This window comes from Cyanistes caeruleus, chromosome Z (genome assembly GCF_971803275.1).
Source record: "Cyanistes caeruleus chromosome Z, bCyaCae1.hap1.1, whole genome shotgun sequence".
NCBI lineage: Eukaryota > Metazoa > Chordata > Aves > Passeriformes > Paridae > Cyanistes > Cyanistes caeruleus.
In genome coordinates this window covers 72,448,783-72,472,261 of record NC_141732.1, presented here as the reverse complement: position 1 = coordinate 72,472,261, position 23,479 = coordinate 72,448,783, and the positions used below count along the sequence as shown (strand labels likewise).

At 52.1% G+C, this 23,479-nt stretch overlaps 1 protein-coding gene across 33 annotated transcripts in view; it reads right to left on the bottom strand.

The window, feature by feature from the left end:
- Positions 1-16,929, bottom strand: part of ATOSB (atos homolog B) — a 37,930-nt gene extending 21,001 nt beyond the window's left edge. For 3 of the 33 annotated variants that reach the window (XR_015280582.1, XM_086868143.1, XM_086868142.1), the window contains exon 1: positions 16,687-16,922. The gene's annotated coding sequence lies outside the window, so the exon portion shown is untranslated. Of the gene's footprint in view, positions 1-8,746; positions 8,898-11,311; positions 11,409-13,833; positions 13,929-15,581; positions 15,864-16,461 lie in introns of those variants that run through there. The other 30 variants (XM_086868166.1, XM_086868156.1, XM_086868165.1 and 27 more) reach the window with 26 other exon arrangements.
- Positions 16,930-23,479: the final 6,550 nt, after the last annotated feature.

Here is a 23,479-nt window from a genome sequence, read left to right as displayed (position 1 = left end):
GAGACTGAGTTTTCTGCCACACCCTCCTTTGTGACTAACAGAAGGGTAACATCCCATCTGCAACACCCCTCTCCAGCTGGGATGGGAGAAGAAGCAAAACACAGACAGCCAAACTTGTCTTGATTCTGACATCTCTCCCATACCAAGGGGAACCCTTTCAAGTGCCTCATGTTCCCCTTCTGCAGCCCAGGTGGCTGAAAAGAGTGGGAGAGTGTTTACCCAAAACACAGTGAGTAGACCTTGCTGTCTTCAAACAGCATATTCCAGGTCAGCAAGCTGGGCACTAGCAGCCCAATTATCCACCTTTATGTTTGTTAGTGGGAAGCTTCTGCAGCACAGGTGATGCCAAAGGACAGGGTGAGAAGAGAGGATTTGGAGCAATAAGAATGAAGGAATTCAGGCCTTCTCAAAGACAATGCTAAGCAGCAGTGAGTCTGTGAAGTTGATGTTTCTGCTGAAACAGTTCCTGGTTACTGGGACAGACACACAGAGAATGATCCCAAGAAGGCTGGCTACCAAGGTGAACAGATGTTTTGGTTTCTGAGAGCTCCAAAACAAGCTCCAAACATGCTGTTCCTCATGCAGCTCTGTCCTCCCACAGTCTTGCCCTTCTAGTGCTTAAAAAAGTAGAGAAGCCTCTAGTCTGCTAACTTGGGTGGTGTCTGCAGAGCCTCATGGGATATTCCCTGGAACCAGCTTTCATCTCCCAGGCAGAGCCCAAGCAGTCCTTTGCCCCAAAAATCACATCTAAGGTGATCTGATCCAACATAGGGATCAGAAGTGGAATTACTTTAAATAAAAGATCAGATCGGGGAGCACGCCTGTGCCAATGGATGGGGCTGAATGGCCAAATGCCTGCTAACCTGGCACTTTAAACCTTAAAGTTTTAAGGACTAAACCACCTTTTTCCATACACATCTTGGGTGTGTTGGCTGGATGGCTCATGCCATCCAAAGCTCAAGATGGAAACTACCTGTTTCCACTTTTCATCCTGCTGCAGGAAGGGAAACAGTGGTTTCTGGCATCCATCCCTTCCCTAGCTCCTTCTGCTGGACCTTCTGCTGCTATGCCCCAAGTGACACCCTGAGAAGGCAACATTAAGAAGAGGGGCTTGGAAACCAGCTAGAAGCTTCCTCTTCTGTCATGGCAAAATGTCCCTGTAGGCACCAGAGACTGCCCTCTTCTGCATGTTGGAAAGATCCTCCCTTACAGGCACTGCCTCTTACCTTCTGCTGCCTTCACCAGCCCTGAGCAGGGGCAGAATTTGGAGAGGCCCAAATTCTGGTGCACCAAGGTGCTGCTAATTCACGTGCCATGTGTGGGGCTGCTGTAAATGCAATAGGGGAAGGAGGTGGAGCAAAACCAAACCACCCAAAAATCACAGGGAGAAGGTACCCAGCCTTGTGTTCATTATTTACCCCAGGACGCAGTTCCAGTTTTCACCTGCTCTTAAAGCTCTCCACTAAGTTGCTCTCACTGACTTTCACAATTTCTTTTCTCTCTGCCCCACTTCCAGCAGGGACCTCAAAGGCTGCTGCCTCCCAGCAAAAGGGTCTCCATGACCTTTGTAATTCAACACACTGGGAAAGGCTCAATCAATTCCCTCTATTCCTAGGCCAACACAGACCTTAAAAGCCCTCTTTGTTCCTGTTACAAACCCTATCCCACAACTGTGGCTTAACCCTTAGGGCACTGCCTCAAATGAAGAGAGTTTTACAGAAGCAAGGCGGTTTGCAGCATCCATGGGAAGCTGGACCTACTCTCCACTTACAAAAGATCTGTACTGACAATCTGCTGGTAGCTCAAAGGAAGCATCAAATACACACAACAGGGTGGGAGGGATGTCTCTGGCCATGCTCATCATCATTACAAACTACTGTGCCTCACACTGCTGCAGCAGCACAGGCAGGGTTTGGGCTCTTGGTTTTGCTCTGCCTGCCCTCAGTTCAACAGGTTTATTACAAAACATTGTCCATGCATGCAGATTTGGAGTTACACAGAGGAATAGGGATGAGGGAGGACACAGCTGGGACTGGGCACCCCCATTTTCAGTCTGGACTCCTCTGCTCCTGCCCCCAGGTAGAGCCATTGTTCCATGATCAGGAGCAGATTAGTGCCAGTAAGGGATGCCAGGCTGTTACTACACAGCCTGCACACTGATTCTTGCCTATCCTGAGATAAGCTCAGACTGATATCCTGACCAGCAGCCCAAAGTCACAAACTGGGGAAGCAGTGCCATGGGACTGTGAGTATTACGTGCAATTATGCACCCTGAATGTGTGAATGCAGAGGACATGGAAGGTACAGCCAGGTCTCACTTCCTAGCATGATCCCTGGCAGAGGAAAAAGCAGTATGGAGCAAGGGCTGCCAAAAATGCCAGCTCTACAGCTGGAACAGAGCTGCCCAACAACATCCTGAAACATCAGTTCCATGGCAGACAGAGCCAGCTTGTACTACTGCACCCCAAAATACCACCTCGGCAGACAGGATGGGGTAGGGCCACCTTGCAGCACCCAAAAATGTCATTTCCTACCAGCTGCTGTAACTTCCCCTCCACCCCTTTCTGGTCCTGCTCCACACCCCTTTCCTTCTCCTCAGGCTTCAGGGAAACTGAGTCACAGCATGCTGGCCCTGCCCCATGGAAGGAGAGTGGGTGGGCAGCCCCCAGCCCCTGGCACAGCATGGGAGTAGAGCAAGAGTGGTACTGAAACCTCTGAGAAACCCAGTGATGGGGAGGGATTAAAAGGTACCCACGTATTCTACATCAAGCAGCTTTCCCAATTGTCAATCTCCTCTATTACCATCTCTCTTAAAGCAGAAGCTGGCCCCAATCTGCTGCTGGCCATATGGACTGCACCCAGCTCTGCTGGGCTACACAAACTGACCCACATGCTCTCTGCCACCAAAGGGGACCAGGACATGCAGTAACTTAGCATAGCCCAGAAAAAAAAAAAAATTAAATTAAAAACCCAGAGAGAACATTATAAATCAGAAGAGTGCCATAGGTCTCAACAGGCTGCTAGGGGACTGGATGCTTCACTGAGAACAAGTCATGGCATTCTTCACCTTAAAAGATTCGTGTGTTTGAGTAAAGACTTGATACTCTGGTCCAGCTCTAGGGGCTGGTAAGTTTCCAGGTACTGACCTCAGGCTCTCTGTTTTTATCATCCACCCACAGAAACGCTTTTGAGGACCTGCTAACCAGTAAAGCTTCCCAGGACCAGGTCTACAGCAGTGTTCACCCACAGCAGAACTCTTTAAGATACCTGACTGGTGCATTAACAAACCAGCACTCATCTATCTGCCTTGTAGACAGGTAAGTTAAAGATTTGTTCGCTCAAGCTCTGGGTCAGACATCTCATGAATGTTAATAAAGCCGTGGTTTCTTGAGTATGTTTCTCAAGATTGCAGTGAGGTTAAGAGCCCAGCATTGCTCAGTTCAGCTGGGACAAAGAATGGGAAAACCGAACTCAAGCTGCAAAAAATGCACAGCTATTACACACTGCTCATCTGTAAGTCTCCTGGCATCTTTTCCCAGGCTTCTGTCTTCTTGATTGCCTCGATCCACCTTCCTGGGGATACTCTGAAAACTGACCCTTTCACCCGTCCCCGGGGAAGTGTGTTAAGGTGGTATTTGCTGTTATTGTCATGTAAAGCATAACATTATTGCAATACCCTTGCCCCAGCTCTATCTCCCAGGACAACATAATACTAGATGAAATTCATTATCCCCTATCACTTTATGGTACTATCTTTTCATTTCTCTGTTAACACACATCAGAGACGTATCGAGTTTCAGGCCAGCTCACTCCAAAGAAATTCTCTCTTGCCTTACAGGGATTGGCACAAACGATACCTCGTCTTTTCAGTACCAAAAAAAGCCCAAACCACCACCAAAATGTAATTAAAAACCCCCAACCCACAAACCAAGAGAAAAAAAAGAGAAAACCTACACTCCAAAAATAGCACTTGAAGGTTCACTTAAGGACAGAATTTCCCAGATCACCACTTTGGTCAGACCTTTCCCAGGCTCTGGAGGGCAGCATTCTCACTGCTGCTCAAAAAGCTTCATCAGCAATGTAGTCCTGTAGGGAGGAAGCTTTAAGGATGAGATGCCTTCTCCTTCCCAAAAGTGCCCAGTACATGAACACAGGCATTTCCTGGTAAACTGTTCCTCCTTGCTTGCAGCCTCTGCTACAGGGGTGGCCTCTGATAGCAGCCTTCCTCCGGAAACATCACTGCATTTTGCTCAGTTACTCCAACTCTGTCATATTGTAGGGAAACAGAATTAAACAGCTGAAATCTGTAATAAATCATTCCTACTGAGCTGCCAGGGAAGCTGCTGCACAGAAGAAAGAGAAGAGCTGTCTCTTTCCTCAACAAATCTTAAGACACAAAACAGCCTTTGGTTACAAGGAACAGGCACAGCAGCAAGAGGAGCACTTTCACGGTGGAAGACTGATGCCACATATTTTTCTGTTCTCTCTCTCCAGATTTATCACATGGTCAGAACAGATCATTGCAAATACCTTAAGATCCCAGGCTATCAGCCTAGGAAAGAGGTCAGCAGACCAGACCTAGATGAAAAAGACTGAGAATATTCTAGCTCCTCAGAAACAGCTTATATTTTTAGCTTTTGCTGCTGTTAAAAGATTAATTGAAAGCAAAGCTCAGACTCCCTACTTGATGCCATAACTGCTTTATTTTGCTGGCAGCCACAGCAGAGAGGATCTTGAGAATTACGCCCTTTGTCCACTGCTGGCCCAGCTATGCTAATCTCATCAGCAATGCAAACACTGGTATAGAAAGGGCTGAGTGGCAGTGCTGGCCTGACAGCTCCAGCAGCGCTGACTGGCAATAAGCAAACCCTGGTACATGGCATCCAGGCATTTTCTCCTGGCCTGACTGGAGCTGAGTTGGCTCTTGCAAACCATTCCTCATACATCTTCCAGACAATCTGTACAGCACAGATGGACTAAGCTACGTTCTCACAATTTAAGGAATGCAGGTAGAAACACCCATGGAGTCCAAGTTTCCACTTGGTCCCACTGATCTATCACCTCTCTGCTGAAATCCCCACCACTCTTCCCACAGCAGCAGCATTCAGGTTGGTCCTGACGTCCCACAGAGCACTGTCAAATTTTTCAGAGTGACACTGCTTAGGATGGTGTCCCCACCTGATTACAGGTAGGCATGCACGTCCTGGACTTGCCTCAGACGATGGCAGAGGCAAAGCAAAGTAGCAAGTAACCCACACAGTACTCTCCCAGCTTCAACACCATGGCTCAACCAGGAGGAAATCTCTTTTGGTTGCCTCTCCCACTGTCTATCTTAAATCCTCCCCAAATCGGCAGCAGAGTATATGATCCCACTACCTTTGGGCTTTTTTTGGTCCTTTGTGCTTAAAACCGTGCAATATGAACAGGTAAGACAGAAAAAGAGGGGGCAGCACTTCAAAGATGACATGGTTGTAACTCATGGGGTCACAGCACCCCAGAGATTGAGCCTTGGGCAGCAATCTTGGCAGGCAAGGTGTTTTACAAAGGATAAAAGAGAAAACATTCTCTGCCCTAGAAAATGGCAATTCCCATCCCAACACACACATATGACCCAGAGCCTCCTCTGCTGCATCACTCCGTATTTCATATCACATTTTGGGGCCTCAGTCCAGGAGAAAGATGAGAAACCACTGGCTGTGAAAGTGGGATCAGGAGGAACTACAAGGTGGCTCAATGGACTTTTACCATGTTCTGCCATCACCTGCACCCATAATATAATGTAACACCAGCTCTCGCACCAAGTGCTGAAGGTCACATATATGGAAAAGAGTGCTCAAGCTGCTGACTCAAAACTGCCTTCAGTGTCAGGTACCAGCATCCCAGATTCCTCCACAGGAAGGGACTCCAGCTCCCAGTGCAGAGCAAGCTGTTCATCTCTGAAAGCGGAAAAAACCTGTTGGAAGTGAGAGGAAGGAAGCAGACAGCTGTCTGCCACAGGCAGCTTTTCCCAGAGACTCCATATTCCAGCTTCCACCTCCTTGTTTGCTCTCCCTTGGGAACACCAGGGTCTCGAGTCCAGGGAACATTGTGCAAACAAGTCTAGACTATTAGGGAGTTTTAAGATGACTGAAACTGCAGAACTGAACAGAAATGGGCAGTCCTTGCAGATCTTACAGTAACCCTACATCACAGAAGGGCACTAGGGCATTTTGGAAAGGTGAAATATTTTTCATTAAATACATGAGGCCTTGTACCCTTGAAAGGAGGAGTTACAGCTCAGGCAAGGATTATGACATTTGTGAGTGTAGAGCTATTTGGACAGCTCAGAGACAGGCATCCTTTCCCATCCATTTTTGACTGAACACTCTAGTCCCAGACTGAATCTGGCCACAGGCACTAGAGCAACATGTGGCACCCCATGGCAAACCCACACAACTAACCTCCATACATCTCCAAGAACATTGTTCTCCTCTCATTCTGGGCACAGAGCACAGAGCTGTGGGCAGGGCATTGTAGCTTGCTGCCAGCAGTGACCTTTGAGAGGTGTAATGAGAGAGGTTTACAGCTCACACAGCCATCCATGTTGACACGAGCAAGCTGTGCTTGCTGCCAGCAGGTCCTTTTTCCTGGCTTACATCCAGGCCCTTAGGCATATCATGGATGACAGGTCAGGTCTCAGTCACACTCACATTATGGCCAGGCTGGAGATGGCTTCCTGACCCATACCCTCTGCTAGTGAGTGCATGATGTCCCCTTCACCAACAGAAGCCAGCTTTCTTACAAGTATCTGGTAAGGGCTCTACCCAAAGACAGCTTCAAAAATGTTTAACTTCTTCTTTACCAGCCCCAGAGGATGGTCTCAGACCATATGAGAGGGGTCACAAGAGCGACTGCTCTCCCTCAAAGTCCAGATACCCTGGAGCAAAGCAAACTGGCTGTGCAAGGTGCATGGAACAGCACAGCACAGGGCCAGGCATCCTGGGAAGGTGCAGTCATGGCTGGAGCCACTTAAATTGATTAACTGGGGATAAGCAAGGGCAGTGGAATGACTTGCTTTCTCCCATGGTACAGTGAGAGGGATCAAGAGACTGGTTTGCTCCTGGCCAGGCCTGCTCTGCAGCTCAGGGCTTCAAACCAAACAGGTCTGTAAAGGGGAGCTGCCTGCCCACATTGTAGCAAGGGGGAAAAGAGGAGAAAAGATGGACAAAACACCTTTGGCCACTCATCCTGAGGCTGCTGCCAGAGGAGAACAGCTCCAGATGCCAAATTGTCAGACAGGAGTCCAGGGATGCCAAGTCCATAGCACAGCTGAGACTGGGCTGCACTCAGGGCTATGGCACCTTGCACATTTGCCCAACTGCTCTTCTGCCTTGTCAGTGACAAGTTGCCACAGCAATACCCTCCAGCATGCTCCCCTATCTGTGTTCCCCCTTGCTTGTCCTCTCCCTGCTGCCCCACATATAAAACATCCCAAAGCCTCAACATACCCGTAAAAGGCAGAACCTTCACCAAGGAAGGAAAGGGGCCAGAGGTGGAAGCCCACTCCCACAAGTCTCATCCCTGCCCACCTCAGGGACAAGGACCCTACTCTGGACCTAGGTGAATAACACCCCACCTTATCTATTCTCAAGGAAGAATATTCACAAGAGAGCCACGCTGACAGATTTGGGGAATAGAGGCCTTTTCAACTGCATCTCCATTGTGCTGTGGCAGGCAGGGATGCCTCAACATCCTCACCTGCCCTACAGGGCCTGCTCCATGGCAGGGACATGCAGCCCCTGTTCAGTCCAGCCCAACACAGCTGCCTGCAGGTCAGAAAGCCCCAGCGGCTCTTTCTACATTGCAGTAGTACCAGATCTGATGGGAATGGGGGTCTCAGACTCTTCTTGCTGCATGCTGGCAGGCACCTCCTAAGCCACTGTTTTCCAGTTCCAGACAGTTTCCACTTCAGGCAGATTTGTAATGCTGCACCAAACCTCACTGTGGCTTGAATTGGAGACAGGATCCTGCTTTGTTTCTTGCCCTAAAAACTCCTCCCTATCATTGCTACATGCCACTAAGCAGTTACCTAGCCTGGGTGGTAAGCAGAGTTCCTCTCCTTTTCATCTCTCTCACACAAGACACAAGGGAAAAAAACAAAGGACCCTCCTAACCACACTCAGGAGTGATACCTGTCAATATTCTTCAACATTTAAATTCAGTGACTTTGCAGACAAGCAAAACAAACAAACAAAAAAAATAACAAAAACAAAAGAAACCAACCAAACAAAAAAAAACCCACCCCAACTTCTAAAAGCTCTGCTTCTCTCTCTGTTCTGCTCTTTCCCACAACCAGTTACATCACTTGAGGGTTATAGCAGAAGCTAGCAAAGCCTCAGTTCTGATCCAAGATGAGTCATGGAGCTCCGGAGGCCATGTAACTTCCTTCTGATACCATCAACCATGCCTTACACAGCTAAAAATAAAGATGGGCCAAAACTGCAGAGACATATCTTGCCTCAACTCGAAACTTAGCAATGCTCAGCGCTGCTGAAAAATTACCTGAGCAGGTGGAAACCAAAATGTGCAGGGAAGCCAAAAGTTTAGGGTGTACCAAGAAGGGAGAGGCCAGGAGGCCTCACCCTGTGCCACACTGGAGGGCTGGAGGATGGTGGTGGCAGATGGCAAGTAGCCATCCAGCCATACAAAGGTGGCCAGAGCCAGGACCTCATCTTACTCAGCTGTGGGCTTTGGAGTATTTCCATACCTGGAGGTTTTGCGGAAGACTGTTTTCAGCAATGCATGCTCCCATCTGAGACAACAGGAATCAACTGCTGCAAACAGGAAGGATGCTGCATATTTGGCAGGAAAAGATTGGAAAACTGCAGCCTGCTTCCCACAAGGCAACACATGGTCATCTGCAAAGCAAGGTCCAAGGGATGTTTGGAGCTAAAGGTTAGAAATAAAGGTGATAGATACAGCTGATACGGCTTAGATATTGAGGTAAGTGAGGGATTCAAAGATCTTCCTAATCCCTGGGAGGACAGTATGCCCAAGCAAAACCTTCACACTTGAGGATACAGGATTGTCACACAGATCTTAGCAGGAAGCCATAGGATTGCACACAAATAGGAGCTCAGAGGGACACTGGCAGTATTCAGAAACCTAAAATAGCCTCAGCAGATGATCCTCTGCTCCATTCTTGGGAGCAGCAAGAACTGCGCAAGGATCCAGCTGTCCCAACACTCCCATGAACAGGATGGATCTTTGAATGCCCAATCTATTTGCACAGAGATGGTAGGGTAAATAGGGGATTCCTTGCATAACTCCAGTGCCAATACGCACAAGGAACCCAGAGTCCCAGTTCTGAAGGAGGAGGCAGCATTTTCTTGTGGTTTTCAGTGGAAAGACGACCTAGTGCTGCATCAGCTGGTCAGACTCTGGAGCAAGGGCAGCCTACACACACCAAGAGAAGGCTGGAAAACATTAGGCTGACTGCTTTCTGTTGAAGACGTAAACTCCACTTTGCCCAGCGTTAGGTTTCCCAGACAGGGAAATACCATTTCCAAGAGAGAGGCACTGCAATACTGTCCATGGGTCTGCAAGCTGTATCAGTTTCCAGACTACCACCAGCTGCACTAAACAGAGCCAAAATTTCTAATTCAGCCCAGATATAACCTCACTGATACCACCTGAGTAAGGTGGTATACAAACCAGAGAACAGCTTCATGCTGTGGCCAAGCAACAGGAAAAGCTGCTACTTTATACATAAATGGGAGATATGCTGTCCATGAAGAAACAAAGCTATTTGGCTAGCAAGGAGAGGTGGGAGAAAAGTGGATCCCATACTATCCCAGAGGGGTGTGATCCACTGGCACAGGTTGCTCAGAGGAGCTGTGGATGCCCCTCCCTGGCAGAGTTCAAGGACAGGCTGGATGGGGCCCTGAGCAACCTGGGATAGTGTGTGGCTCCCCTGGCCCACAGCAAGAGGGTTGGAATGTGATCTTCATGGTCCCTTCCAAACCAAGCCTTTTGATGATTCTGTTGTGAGCCCTGTGTTAAAATGTCCCTTGTTAAAAGGCAGGGGAGCCCTGAGAGTATGCTGTCAACTTACTGGACTGGGATCTACAAGCAGCTAAAGCAGAAATGAGAGCAAGCCTTTTCTCTGGTCTTTGCCATGTCTCTCATCACTAAAGAGATATAAAATCCCATCAGGGAACAGGTATTAGTGAATGCCACAACCCAGCTGGATAAAGGGGCTGCTCTGCTGTCCCTGCATTGACTGCTGATTGGTAATCTGCAGCACAGAGCACTGGCATGAGCCAAGGAATTTTTCCTTCCTTCCTTTCACCTTCACAGGTAAATCTATCCCTGCCTCACCCACTGTGGGTACCACTTCAGCACCAGGCTGAAGGATGAGATGGCTTGAGGCCCAGTTTCCAGCTGCCTCTGGATTGGTACCAACTTCCCTGGCAGCCACTTCAAAGGAAGAGCTGCAGCGCCTGGGCAGCCATGCATGCTAAACTATGTCTTCCCCATATAATCTCTCCTGGCCAAATCACACCCAAGCTCTGGAGTGAGAGAAGGGTTCAGCTTGGCCTGCCCATAAGCACAGTCCTCATGAGGTCTCCCTCCCAGGTGAGAGCACACCGTGCAGGTGGGGCAAGCACTGCTGGATTCTAGGCAGGCACACAAGCATCCATGGACCGGGCAAGAAACCCCCAGCCATCTCAGGCTGCTCCAAGAGCAGGTAATATCCCTTGCCAGTGGCAATACAAAAACTGCTGGTCCTCCTGAAACACTTCCTCTGAGCTTCACACACCAAAGCTAAGCTACGAGATCCTGGGAAAATGCAGGGAAAAGCCAAATGCTTCTAACAGAAAACAATTACATCTGCCATAAGCTCTGGGTAAAGTCTCAGCTGGGTTCAGGTGAAGGACAGCAAGGACCTGCAGCTGGAAAATACTGGAAAATGCTGGAAAATGCCAATTCAATCCTGCTGGCATGCAGAAGGACAAGTGTGGCAAACAGCACAGACTGCAAGTTGCCAAGGGTTTAGAACACACCACCCTTCAGCTCCTGACAACTGTGTGCAGGGTTCAACAGTCTTAGCAGCACTGGTTCCACACAGACAGGTTCCCTTTGCCACGCTGACAGCCAGGTGGGATGCAGGAGCACCCAAAAAACCTCGGCTGTGGGAGATCCTCACCGGGGTGACCTCTACTCTACGGAGTTATCCCTGTGAGCCAAGGGGAAAAGAGCACAGAGTTCCCTGTTTTTCACACAGCCCTTATGAGGGAAGGGAAGTCAGTGATGTTTGAAAGTTGCTAACCTCAGTGTAGGGCTGAAGCAGACAGAAAAGGCAGCTCTCAGCTATCAGCCCTTGCAGTGTGGCCTTGAGATTGCTTGTTCTGGCTGTCTTGGGTCACCTGGAAAGACAAGTCCACACACACAGATTCTGCTGGAACACTGTGTGGGCAGTAACTGCTCATCCAAGCCAAGTGAATTCATGGCCCATGCACAGAAGTGAGAGGCCCCAAGCACTCCACCAGCTCAAAGACCCCACCACGTCTTTTATCAGTGCTGAGGCTGCCCCTCCAGCTGCAGCGATGACTCTCTCTTGGGTTCCAGACCCCCAATTCCATGACTCCAGATGGTTCCCCAGAGAGAGCTGCTAAGGGTCACATCCATGATCTCCCATCCCAGATTTCTGTGGGAAATAAAGGCCTTTCTGTGCCTTTGGCTTTGTTCTTGTCCACCCACACAGCTGTAGGTTTCTCCACCACACAGGCTTTGCTGTACTCGAGTGGGTGCACTGGCATATGGTTTATCTGCAAGAACAGGCGTTGGCTGTGGTCCCCACAGGCCACCTGCTAAGCCACCCCATGGAGACACAGAGCTGGGGCAGGGAGGGACAAACTCCACTGCTGGAGAGACACCCCTCCCAACAACCCAAACAGACCAAGACAAATCCAATGCCGCAGCGTTTCCCAGGCTACAGGGAAGGGAGAAAACGACAATTGCTTAATAGAAATCTCCGAGAAGCCTGCCAACACCATCACAAAGATGTTGTTTAAGTCTCCTCCCCAGGCTCCCAGTGCTTTAATTGCAGACCACTGGAGATCACACTTTGTGGGGCTAGGTCCTTGTACATAGCAGCTGCTGAAAACCAGGATGGTATCAGCCTCCCCAGGATAAGGTCTGACCTTCCCCTGGCTGCAGGCATGATGGGCAAAAGCTGCCGTGAGGCAGACCCTGCTCCCCAGCCTGACCATCCACACAGGCAATCATCCTGCAGCACCACCACAGCACAGCCCAGCTGTGACCAGAGCTGCTGTCCCGGGGAGCAGAGCACTGCGAGCAGACAGGCTGCCAGCGCCCCAGAAGCACAGTCCTCACATCCTGGTGCAGGGAGGCATGGCCACACTACCCTCCTGGGGCTTCAGCCCTTAAAACAGTCCTGAGGGCACCCAGAAAGTTTGTGCTTAACAACACCTGCACTGGCATCCCAGGAGAAGTCCCTCCTAGAAACTGTACCAGCTAGGCACAAGGGCTATCGCTCTGGGGAGCTTATAAGCAGAACAAGCCCCAGTAAATGCAGCATGTGTATATGTAAACATACATATATTGAGAACCCTCCACCAAGTCCCTGCTCTAGCACATTGTCTTTCAGTGACAGCTCAAAAGGCACTAAGCCTGAGCGGTGACAAGAATTGCTTTGGACATGGCTGAAGTACTGCCACCCACATACTGCAGCAGCACAGGAAGCGATGGCAATATATCTGACAGGGATGGGTTGAAAACATTACCCAGGAAGAATGCAATTACCCCAAATGGACTGAGGCCAGGAGATCTGGATTACCACCTCAGCTCTTGCATAAAGAGCTTTGCATCTTTGTTCACTTCCAACAGGAATCTCAGGGTTGACATCAGCCCTGGCCTGGGACATGGATTCGTTACTAAAAAGCACTTCCAGCTGAATCACTAACTTCCCATTTTGCAGCACACAGGACTCCTTTGAAGGTTTCCCATCCAAGTACTGTTCTACCATCATGCTGCTTAGCTGGGGGCTAGTCCAGGCCATGGGCAAGTATGACTGCAAACCACTGGCCAGTCCTGAAGAAGCTCTCTGAAATGCAGAGCATGTGATCCCAGCTGCTCTTCACTCAGGATTCACAACCAGCTGAAGATGCAGACAGAAACAGGGAAAAACATGTTAATTGGCAGCTGGGCATTCACAGGCCAAGCAAGGGAGACTGTGAAAGAGAGGGGCAAAGCCAAAGCGATGATGAACAGAGACAATTCCCTGTCAAAGAAAAAAATTTTTAAAGCAGACCTCAAACTTTGTGAGACCAAGCTCTCTGGATGTTATATTCACCTGGCTCATTTGCTCATGAGTAAAAGCAAAATGGAGGAACAAAGGAACCGAGCTGGTCAAAAAACAGGCTCCAGAAAGCAGAGGTGCCAGATGCTGCAGACAGAAGGAAGGATCAGAAACACAGTGCCCAGGACACAGAGACTCACACAGCTCCCTGGAGGAATGGGGTCCATGGGAATTATGCAACGTGGAGAGACATCAGGCAAAAGCCTCTCACAGAAGACTCTCACAAAGTAACCTGCAACAATCTCACTAAGTAACCTGCAACAAACCATCTGCTAGAATACAAATATCTCCTTTCAGGATTTCTCCCATGCTGCCCTTCACACCTGTCCTGTTTCAAACCCAACTCATTAATTCCTCCAGCTACCAAAGCCTCTGATAATTTGATTAGAGCTCCATTGACAGCATGCTGAGGACAACACTTTTCTAACCATATGGCTTCACTTTCTCCTTTCACGTCTGTGGTCACATACCTCCCAACAACAGGTTTTCTCGTTCTGCATCAGGAAGTGTCCTGGCCCCCAGGCACGGTGCATTTCCACACAACACACGATGGTGCCAACCAGATCTATCAGAGGACAAACACAGGCAGGCCCAGAGCAGTAAGAACATGTAAAGGACTTGGAAAGAGCCAAGAAGCTTTGACTTTGAAGACTCAGATCAATAAACATCCCCTTCAATCACCCTCAGACTCAGAGAGCAAAGTTTGGGTATCTCTGGCCTCTGGTACTTACTCAGCACAGTCATGCAGAAAAGTGCTTGGGAAAACAGCCTGTAGCAGACAGCAAGGAGGAAGACCAGGGGCAAAGATGTGCTTCTCTGCCCTCAGAGGTCCCTTGAACATAGGGAGGGAACTTCCTCCTCCTGCTCTGCAGGCTCAGAGAGAGAAGAGAGCCAAGGGCAGAGGGGTTGAGAAAGCTCAGCACAAGCTGAGGGAGGGTGTAGGGGCTGCGGCCTTCATCCAATTTGGAGTAAGCCAACAGGAGTGAAAGAGCAGCCCCACCAGTAAAATTTAAATTATCTACAATTCCCTAAAGGCCACTTCTGGAGAGGGCAGACATGAAAAATAGAGCATAGAGAGCTGCTCTGCACAACTTGCTGCAAAAGCAGGGAAGCAACAGAGGTCCTCAGCTGTGCCTCTGAATAGCAGAGTTCCCACAGTGCAGAGTGACCCCACCAGCTATCCTTCTTTCAGTGGTAAGAAACCTCTCACATGAGGAAGAGAAACAAGACGAGTGAGTAGCACAGCTGGAACAGCCCCAGCACTGCTCCAAGTATGGCTGGACCTTGGTCCACAAGCCCAGCTCACCAAGGGCTGCAGCTCTACATCTGCAGTGACAGCAGGGCTCTCCTGTCCAGGGCTCCTCCAGGGCTGTCCTGACCACCCCAAGCTCCATGGGAAGGCCCCACCAAAGTCAGCAGGAACCCAGTGTTACAGTTAGATGTTATGGGAGCAGGGGCTGGAGGTCAGCCCAGGGCAAGTGTTGACTCCCAGGCAACAAACGCTGTGGCAGCAGCGTCCCTCTGAACCAACCGTGTCCAAACCCCTCAGCCCTGCCAACTCCCACCAATGCCCTGCCCTAGTGCAGGGACTGCATGCTGGGACCTGCGGAGTCCCCATCAGGGCCCCGCCACTCACTTACTCACGCAGAGACCCGCACTATGGGAATTGCTGCTGTGAAACAAGGCGGTGACGAGGCTTTACAGGATGACTTCATTCTCCTTGTCCTCAACCTAAAGCCCAGCCCTGCCAAAAGTAACTCTAACACTATCACATTGGGAGTTTTCTTCTGTGTAACCTGCCGGACCTTGTTCATCTCCTCGTGTTACCAAGCTTGCCAAGACACTGCTTCGTGTCAGGGTTCAAGCCTGCTACACTCTCCACAATTTCCCAACTTCCCCTCTTTGCTGATGCCAGTGAACACGATTCAGGGAGAGGGCAAGTCTGTAAGAAGACCTCTGCTTGTCTGATGTTTTTAAAAAGGCAATGAGTGGAAATTACTTTTAAAATTTAAATTTAGAGCACAACATTCCTCTACCATACACTTTCCACAGCAGCTGCAAATTCCACACTCCTTCCTTCAAAGAAAAATAATAAAAGGAGTGTGGAAACCCCCGAGGAAAGTGTCTGCCCCTCGTCCTGATGGATCACGTTCACGGGTGGGTTGTGAGCAAGCCCACCTCCCCAGCACCCACCACGCAGCCATTCCCTCTTCCTTACCTAACAGGCCACCTTTCCAAACATGACACCCGAGCTGCCAACAGCACGCTGCCTGCGTGATTTCTGTATAAAACCCGCAAACCGCTTGAAAACCTTGCTAGGTCGGCAGCTGCTGGTTTCGGGTGGGTGACTGTCCCCGACGGGCCCTTCCGCCCGCGGCTGGCTGTCACCAGAGGGCGGCGGATGCCGGGGTTCACATCCGCCCCGGCGCCCACCCCGCACCCCCACGCCGGGGCCTGGGGAGGGACCCCCGGGGCAGGTGCCGCCCGAGCCGCGCCTCCCGCCCCCCCGGAGGGACCCGGCCCCACCGCCGCCGGCCATCCCGGGGGACAACCCACCACGTCCCAGCTGGGTGGGAGCTGATGCCCGCGGGAGGAAGAAGAGGAGGAGGAGGAGGAGGAGAAAGCCCCACCGTGCGGGCAGAGCCGCGGACAGGCTGTTCCTGCCCATGTCACAGAGCAGAGGACGTGGCCCTGGTGGGCGAGACCAGGGGCAGCGCAGCCTCCCTGAGCTGCCAGGGAACTGGGAGTCAGGATCGGGGACACACCGCAGCACAGCCTGCATCCCCCCACACCTGCCTCTGACATACACGCCCTCCCGAAGCCTCAGTTCCCCCAGGCATCTCCCCCCCAAAGTCGCTCTGCGGTCATACCGCCGCTTGCCCCCCCTCGCCCCAGCACCTCCTGCCACAGCCTCCACCGGTAACAGCCCCCTTACCGGCCCAAGTGCCCCGGCTACAGTTCCCTACCCTGGTCACCATACCCCAAACCCATAGACCCCCATCCCAGTCATGATTTCCCCAGCTCAGAGGCCCCCATCTCGATCACGGTCCCCCCTCGCTCATAGTCCCCCATTCCGTTGACGGCCTCCCCCATACTACCCGATCACGGCCCCTCCTGGTCGCGCCTCCCCCAACTCCCGCTCGCCCCTGCGGTCTGGGCCCCCGGTCCCAACGGCCCCCCCCGAACCTTCTGGAAATAGGGGATGGCAGCGGAGATGAGGCGCACGAACCCCCTCGCACGCCGCACGAGCGGCCCGTCCCTGCCGGAGCCCGGTCGTGCCCCGCGCCCCCCGGCCCTGCCCGCCGCGGCCCCGCTGGACCCACCAGCGCCCCCTCCGCCGCTGCTGCCGCGGCCCCGACTGTGCGCGGCTCCTCCGCTCCTTCCGGGTACCGCTGGGGACACGCCCCCCGCGCCCGCCTCCCGCGCGCTGATTGGTGTTATGGGCGGGGCAGGGCAAAGGGCGGGGCGAGACACGGGGCCGTGCGGCCAATGGCTGGTGAATCACAGGGACTGGACCCCGCCTACGACCCGCCCCCTCCACGTGCGGGAGTGTGATGACAGCGGGGAAGGGGCGGACCCAGGCGAGGCGGCTTCTCATTGGCCAGCGGCCGCTGCTGGGGCGGGGCCTGGCACAGCGCGGGGCGGGACTACGGCCCCCTGACCCTGTGGGCTGAGGAGGGAGAACCCCGGTCCGCGGCGGGGCGACAACACGGCCCCACGGGCAGGGCATGTCCCACCCACGGGCACGGCCCCACGAGAACAGTGTGTCCCACCCCACGGGCACGGCATGGCCCCACGGGCACGATATGTCCCACCCCACGGGCAGCCGTCTCATCCCTAGCGCGTCTCACCCCCTCCAGGTCCCCCCGGCTCCACGCGGGGTGTTCCACTCCCCGCACACACACACAGGCACGGCGTATCCCAACCATACAGTCACCCTTTGGCCAGCCCCACGCTGCCCCAGAAACAGCCCTCCCTGGCCCCATGGGTATGGCCTCCCCGAGGTGAGACCCCCGCAGTGTCCCTTGCCTCATGTTCTGAGGGGTCACCCTGCTGTTCCCCACTCCCCAGGTGCCGCCGGTGCCCCTCAGGCCGGGTCTGCCATCCACCCACAGATGCCGGCCTGTGCCAGACCCACCATGGGTGCTGGACCCGAGGGACAGCTGCTCCCCGGGATGTGGCTGCTCAGAGTTACTGAAACACACAGCAGCCGTGGGGCACCTGGGCACGGCCACCCGCCTGTGGGGATGCTGGCAGGACCCAGTGCCCTGAGGGGAAGCAGCCCACAGCTCACCAGCCTGACCACGGGCCATTCAGGTCAGGGAAGAGATGCTTTGACTTCACCAGTTTTGGATGAAGCTCGGTAAAGATCAGTCCCCCAATCGACTCACCTCGCTTCTCAGCTGCAGCTGCAACACCAGTCTAAAAATAGTGGGGACCAGTATCGTCAAATGATAAATATAACCAAGATCTTGTCTTCTGACTGTGTTAGCACGCAGTGAGCTGGATGTGAACCTGCATCACACTGGCTGCCTAGTCCCAAAGCTCCCCTTGCCTTGCTGCTGATCCTGGGGCATTATTTTCGGAGGTGCTGTCATGGATAAAGCTGTGCTGGTGCTGTCTTGGAATAGCCGTGAGCAGGACAGACGGTCCTGTGACAGCTGCGCCCTGCATGTGCCTCTCTGCAGGGAGAAACGGCAGCTCAGCGTCCTATGGACAGCTTTGTGGCCGTGGAGAAGCTGCCAGCACAGGACCTCATCTCCTCCTGGGGCCTCAGAAAAATCAGAAATCTAGAGGATTTCTAGTAAATAACCTCTGTCTGTCACAGATTCAGCTTGTGGGTCACTAAAGGGTATTTAAAGTATGGAACATTTTAATTTCTGAGTGTAATGACAGGAACATGCAATCCTACAGTGTTCCTGGTGACTTAGGAGCCGCTGTCTCAAACTTCATGTGTGCAGGTGCTAGTTTCAGGAAGAGCCCAAGAAGCTCAGTTCCCCCACATGTCTGCTTGTCCTTCACAGTGCAGGTTTCCTACAGAATTCCAGGGCAAAATTTAGCTTTTCTGCGTTTTGACCCTGCATGTCATCTCTGCTGACCTGGCAAGAATCTCTGGAGTCCAACCAGGAAGACAGCAGAAGTCATGGAAACCAGGGATGGGCTGAAAAAGTCTCAGTCCCCATCACACAGCTGCTTCCACAGGCTGTGTTTTCCAGTGTGAACTGGCTGAAATGAGTTCACAGTTAAAAAATAGTTAATGAACCTTTATTGGCCTGAGCAGGAACTCAACTGGAACAACTTCAGTTGAAGCTGAACCCACCGTGGAGCTGAATCAAAAAAAATCTGCTGGTTCAGCTCCTTGGCTGGGGGGAAATATGGTCTCCTTTGTCCCTGACAAGAATAATACATTTCTGTTGATTGTGTGGGCAGTGAAGGATTAATCCCAACTTATTTGCCTCCTGCTTTTGAGTGCTGAGGGTTTGTGAGCGATGTCCCTGCTGAGCACACTGTCCCTTAGCAACCTCCCCTGATTTTTGAAACATGTTCTCACTCCAGAAGCAGGATTAAGGAGGACATAAAAGTCCTTTTTAGCAGTCTGGTGGGGTGAGGCTGCTCCTATTGCTCTTCCCATGGGGCAGAACCTCAACCATAGCCATTTGATAGGCACAGTAATACAAGTCGTGGTGGTTCAGAGAGCATCTGGAAAAACTTCCAGAGGCTTGGGAGGGTTGGGAATAGGGCAGACTGACTGCACAAGCTGTATTACTTCTTTGCAGAGGGCAGCCCACCCTTGCCAGCAGTAGGCTTCATCTATTCCTTACACAGCCTGGGGGCTTGAAAAAGGCTTTACAAGGGTTGTGGAAGGCAAACAAGGGGTTTAAGCACATTAGGCACGGCTCTGCACCACAGCTGGCCACTTTCCAGAGGCTCACCAGCTGGGAGGGAGGGCTGGGAGAAGGGTGTTTCCCCAGGAAGATGAGGTGTCCCAAGCCGCACATGGTGGAATGACGTCCTTCCGTCTTGAGCCTTTCTGCCTGCAGGGCTTCCCTTTGAAGGGTGCCCTGGTGAGGTGACTGAGTGGTGGTGAGTTCATCCCTGGGTTAGCTCCCTCCTTGAGCTGCCAGCTCTGTCCCAACCTGCCGGCAGCAGGCTGGGGCTGTTCAGCCTGTTTGCCAGGCTGGCTGCTCCCACCGGAAAGGCTGTCAGGTGCCAAGCGCCAGGATGCTGAGGAGCTGACACAAGCAAGGCTCCTGCCCCAGTTTAAATTTAATTTAGTGGTTTTCATCATGGAAGAGTGACATCCCCATGTACACACTTGTTTTGTTGGTGTGGGCAGGTTTTGCAATCACGAAAGCGCCTTTGAGAAGTACATGGATCATCTCCCAGGGCTGGTGGGGCAGGATGTGCCTCCATAGGGGATTCCACCCCTGCATCACCTGTATGCTCCCCGTGCCAGCAGGCTGTGCCATGCTGTGCATGCTTGATCCAAGTCCATAGGTAGGTAAAGCAGTAAAGGACCCATGTGCGGAAGCGAGCCTGAAAGATCTGGAGTCCCGCCAGGGAGAGATTGTAGTGAATTTTAAAAGGACCTTGGAAGAAGCTGGTGGAAATCAGCTGTCACGTTGCCTGGGGGCCCCTGGCAAGTGGCGTCACGTTGGGTGGGGTGTGGAGCAGTGGCAGAGCTGGACTAGGCATCATGCGGTGACTCAGCCGTATCCTAGCTGGCAGAGGAGCTGAAGGAAGCCCAAGGGGCAGGTGTATTAGAGGAGCACTGGAAGTCACTTCCATTCCTAATGGTGCGTTGCCACAAAAAAGCTTGGGTTTTTGTACCTCCACAGCCCCAGTCCTAGGCGTGCAGCACAGACTGTATCTCCTGCAGAGCTGCCTCTAGGGCTTTTCATGTTTCTTGTTCTCCTTGTGTTTTTCACAACTAGAGGAGCCAAAAGCCAAAGCTTGTCCCTCTTTCCCTGAGACTTTCACAAGGAGAGGATGCACTGTAGTGCCCTGTGGAGCAAGGGAATGTTCCTGGGGGAGTGTGAACCAGTGTTGCCAGGACCCTTCCCCTGCCGGAACCTGTTTCCATGATGTGCTTGGTTTACCTGTTCGACCAAAACAGCTGTAAAATTGGAGATAGAAATCAAACTTGAAAGTTTCCTGCTGGAGGAGCCCTACACCTCTTGGGGGTAGGGGTGGCATTTTCTTTTGGCACTGTGGGAATCTGTTCTGGTACAGCTCCAAGCACGGCTTGGGATCACAACAGAGCTGAAGTCACTGTAGTAAGCTGACTGAGTCCCAGTGCCCACCAAAGCCTCATCCCAAACTATGCGTGTCTGGTGGCATTCAGAGTCCTAATGGGAAAGGGAGAATGGTGGATCTGATATCACTTTAACCAGCACTGGGTGGTAGGGTCAGGCAGGGCTGCTCTTCTCCTCCCATACCCACACCACACTCATAGTTCCTCTCCCATCAGCTGTCTCCCAGCAGCTTTGTAGAGGAGGGCAGAATTGTGACCCCCAAGGGACCATGATGGGCCTTAGGGACCAAGGAACAAAGGCTGGATGAGCTGAAGCCCGATGCAGGTCATTAACCCAGTGCTACAGCCACCAGACTTCACTGTTGCTTTGTGTCTGAGACACACATGGGACTTCCCAGAATTAAACAGGGATTTTGGCTATGTGCAAAACTCAAGAGATCTGTTCTGGAGCTGCTGGCAGACCATGTTCTGAGGGATGAGGACTGTTTGCTACAGTTTGGCAGGCTGAGGATGTTCAGCAAGAAGAATTTCTGTGCAGCCCAGGGCAGTGATCTCCAAGCCTGGGGATTTGAAAGACAAAGCCATGGCAAATATGACGTTGTGCTGGTTACAGCCTGCTCTGAGCAGGAGATCAGGCTGGGGATGTATGGATGCTAGCTTTGGAGCAGGCTGCAGGCCCATGGCCTCTCAGTCCTGCCTGAGAGCTAGCCTGGGAAATTCAAAGGAGGATTTCAAAACAATCCTCAGAGACAGAAAACAACTGCCAGGTGCTGTTTGTCTGTCCTCTTGTTCTCCTTGCAGGAGGGAGTCAGGGGGGTGATGAGCCCCTCTGACCAATGATGGTGATGTAGCACTTTGTTAACCAATAGGAGTTTCTTTTCTGTACCTTCCACGTACCAGTCTATAAAAACAGGCCTGAAGTAATAAACCAGAGAATTCTCGTGCTGAGACTCCCTTGAGAGTCCATGTCGTTTTTTATAGCCGTTCCCAATCGGAGCGACAGGGATGTACCTGCTTGTCCCTGCCACCCTATATCCCGGGCTGGAACAACACCTAGGGACTGCATGTGCCTGTTCAGCACCAGGGAAATAATCCCTGCTCTTTTCACTGTTGGAAATGTAAAGCTCCAACTTCTGCCACTTCACTCCTCGGGGTCACCCATTGTCCTGGACAGTTCGACTTCACTCAATGGCCCTCTGCCTTGGCCTGCAGCTGACGAGCTGGGGACAGGCTGTGGATTAAAGGCATCACGGACGTGCTCCGAAGAGGATGCCGGTGATCTGGGCGGGCCCCGGGAAGGGAAGTGCCTGGCCCCGCCACTGGATGTGGGAATGGGTCCCTCCCTCGCTCCCTTGTTCATACCTAAGCCTCTCCCCATACAGCTTCCCTGCAGAAATGTTTCCTTTCTTTCACGCTTGCCTTGAAAATAAAATACTGAAAAAAGAAAACCTGAAGGAGCTGATAAACTCCGTTTACCCATCCAGATAGCATCGGCTCCAAAGAGCCGGCCGGTGTGGGCTGTGCCAGGTCTGGTGCATGCCAGGGCTGCCCGAGCTGGGCAGTGACGTCTCTGCCTTTCTGCTGCCCCCCGACTGCCCCGTCAGCCTTCGCTGGTGCCAAGTGTGCAAACCAGGGCTGATAGTAGAAGGCAAAGGTCTCCTCGGCGTCACCTTGGCGAGGTGGCACAGCCTGAGGCCACCCGGCAGTGCTTCTAGCCATTGCAGGCTGCACCAGCACCTGAGGCTGCTCGTTCATTGCCTGCACCTACGTTTTTGAATTTTGGCACTTCTCCCTGGCCATGCTCGGCATTTGGGGCAGAGCCTTTCTGCTGAGCTCTGTGAATCGGAGCCCTCGCAGCAATCCTGTGCCTCACGCAGTGCCAGCACCCTGGAGTGCTGCACTCTCTCTTCCAGCTCCCAGGTATTTCCCCAAGGACTCGGCTGTTGGACGACAGGTCCAAGATCTGCACAGTTGTGGATATTTTGAACCCTGAGGTGTGGGTGAAGATGACTTCGTGGAGGGACAACAAAGTCCCTTGCCTGCTCAGCAGGGAGCTGCTGAGCTCTGTGGGCTTCATCTAGAAACTGGGATATTCCAGGATATATACTGAGGGTATATCCCCATTTAGGTCACTGAAAATGTGGGGTGATGGAAAATCTTTGGATGCCCATACAGAATCGTGCCGTGCCAAGCTTGGTCAGTGGATGCTGCCTGTTGGCACAAGGTGGCAGCCCAGCCCAGCTTATTTTCAGCAGCACCTTTGCAGGGGAACCTGGGTCCTGCCATGACCTGCCCCTGTCCCCCGAATCTGGGGTGCGTGTCCTCCACGGGGTGCTGCCCTTACCCTGCCAGGGGTCAGAATTACAGAAGGGACAAGTCCTGCTGCATGGGGCAGCCCTGCCCATGGACACACAGGGGTTGCATTTTGGTTGTCCTGGCTCTGCTGTACCTTCCCTCTGTGAGGGGATGTGGGGACAAAGGAGATGCTGGTGGGCAGCAGTCCTTCAGCTCCTGGACTAGAGAGAGCTTGGGGTGAGGCTATACCAGGTGCACAGTTGCACACAGAATCTCCTTTCTGAGCAAGAAGGAGCAAAGTAAACACAAGGGAAATTAACCAGCACAGAAAAAAAGGAATGATGGGTTCTTCTCCACCCTCGTGGGAGAACAGGGACATCCTGGAGTTTGTGATAACCAGTCAGTTATCTGTGACTGTTGAGGCTGTTACAATACATTTAAAGCGTTCATGGACTTCTCACCCTGATGTGCCCATGCATCTCTGGTAAGGGGATAGAGAGATTTCTGACAAAGTCTGGATGCTGTGGGGACTCCATTGTTTTGTCACCAGTTCTTATGTCTTGGTG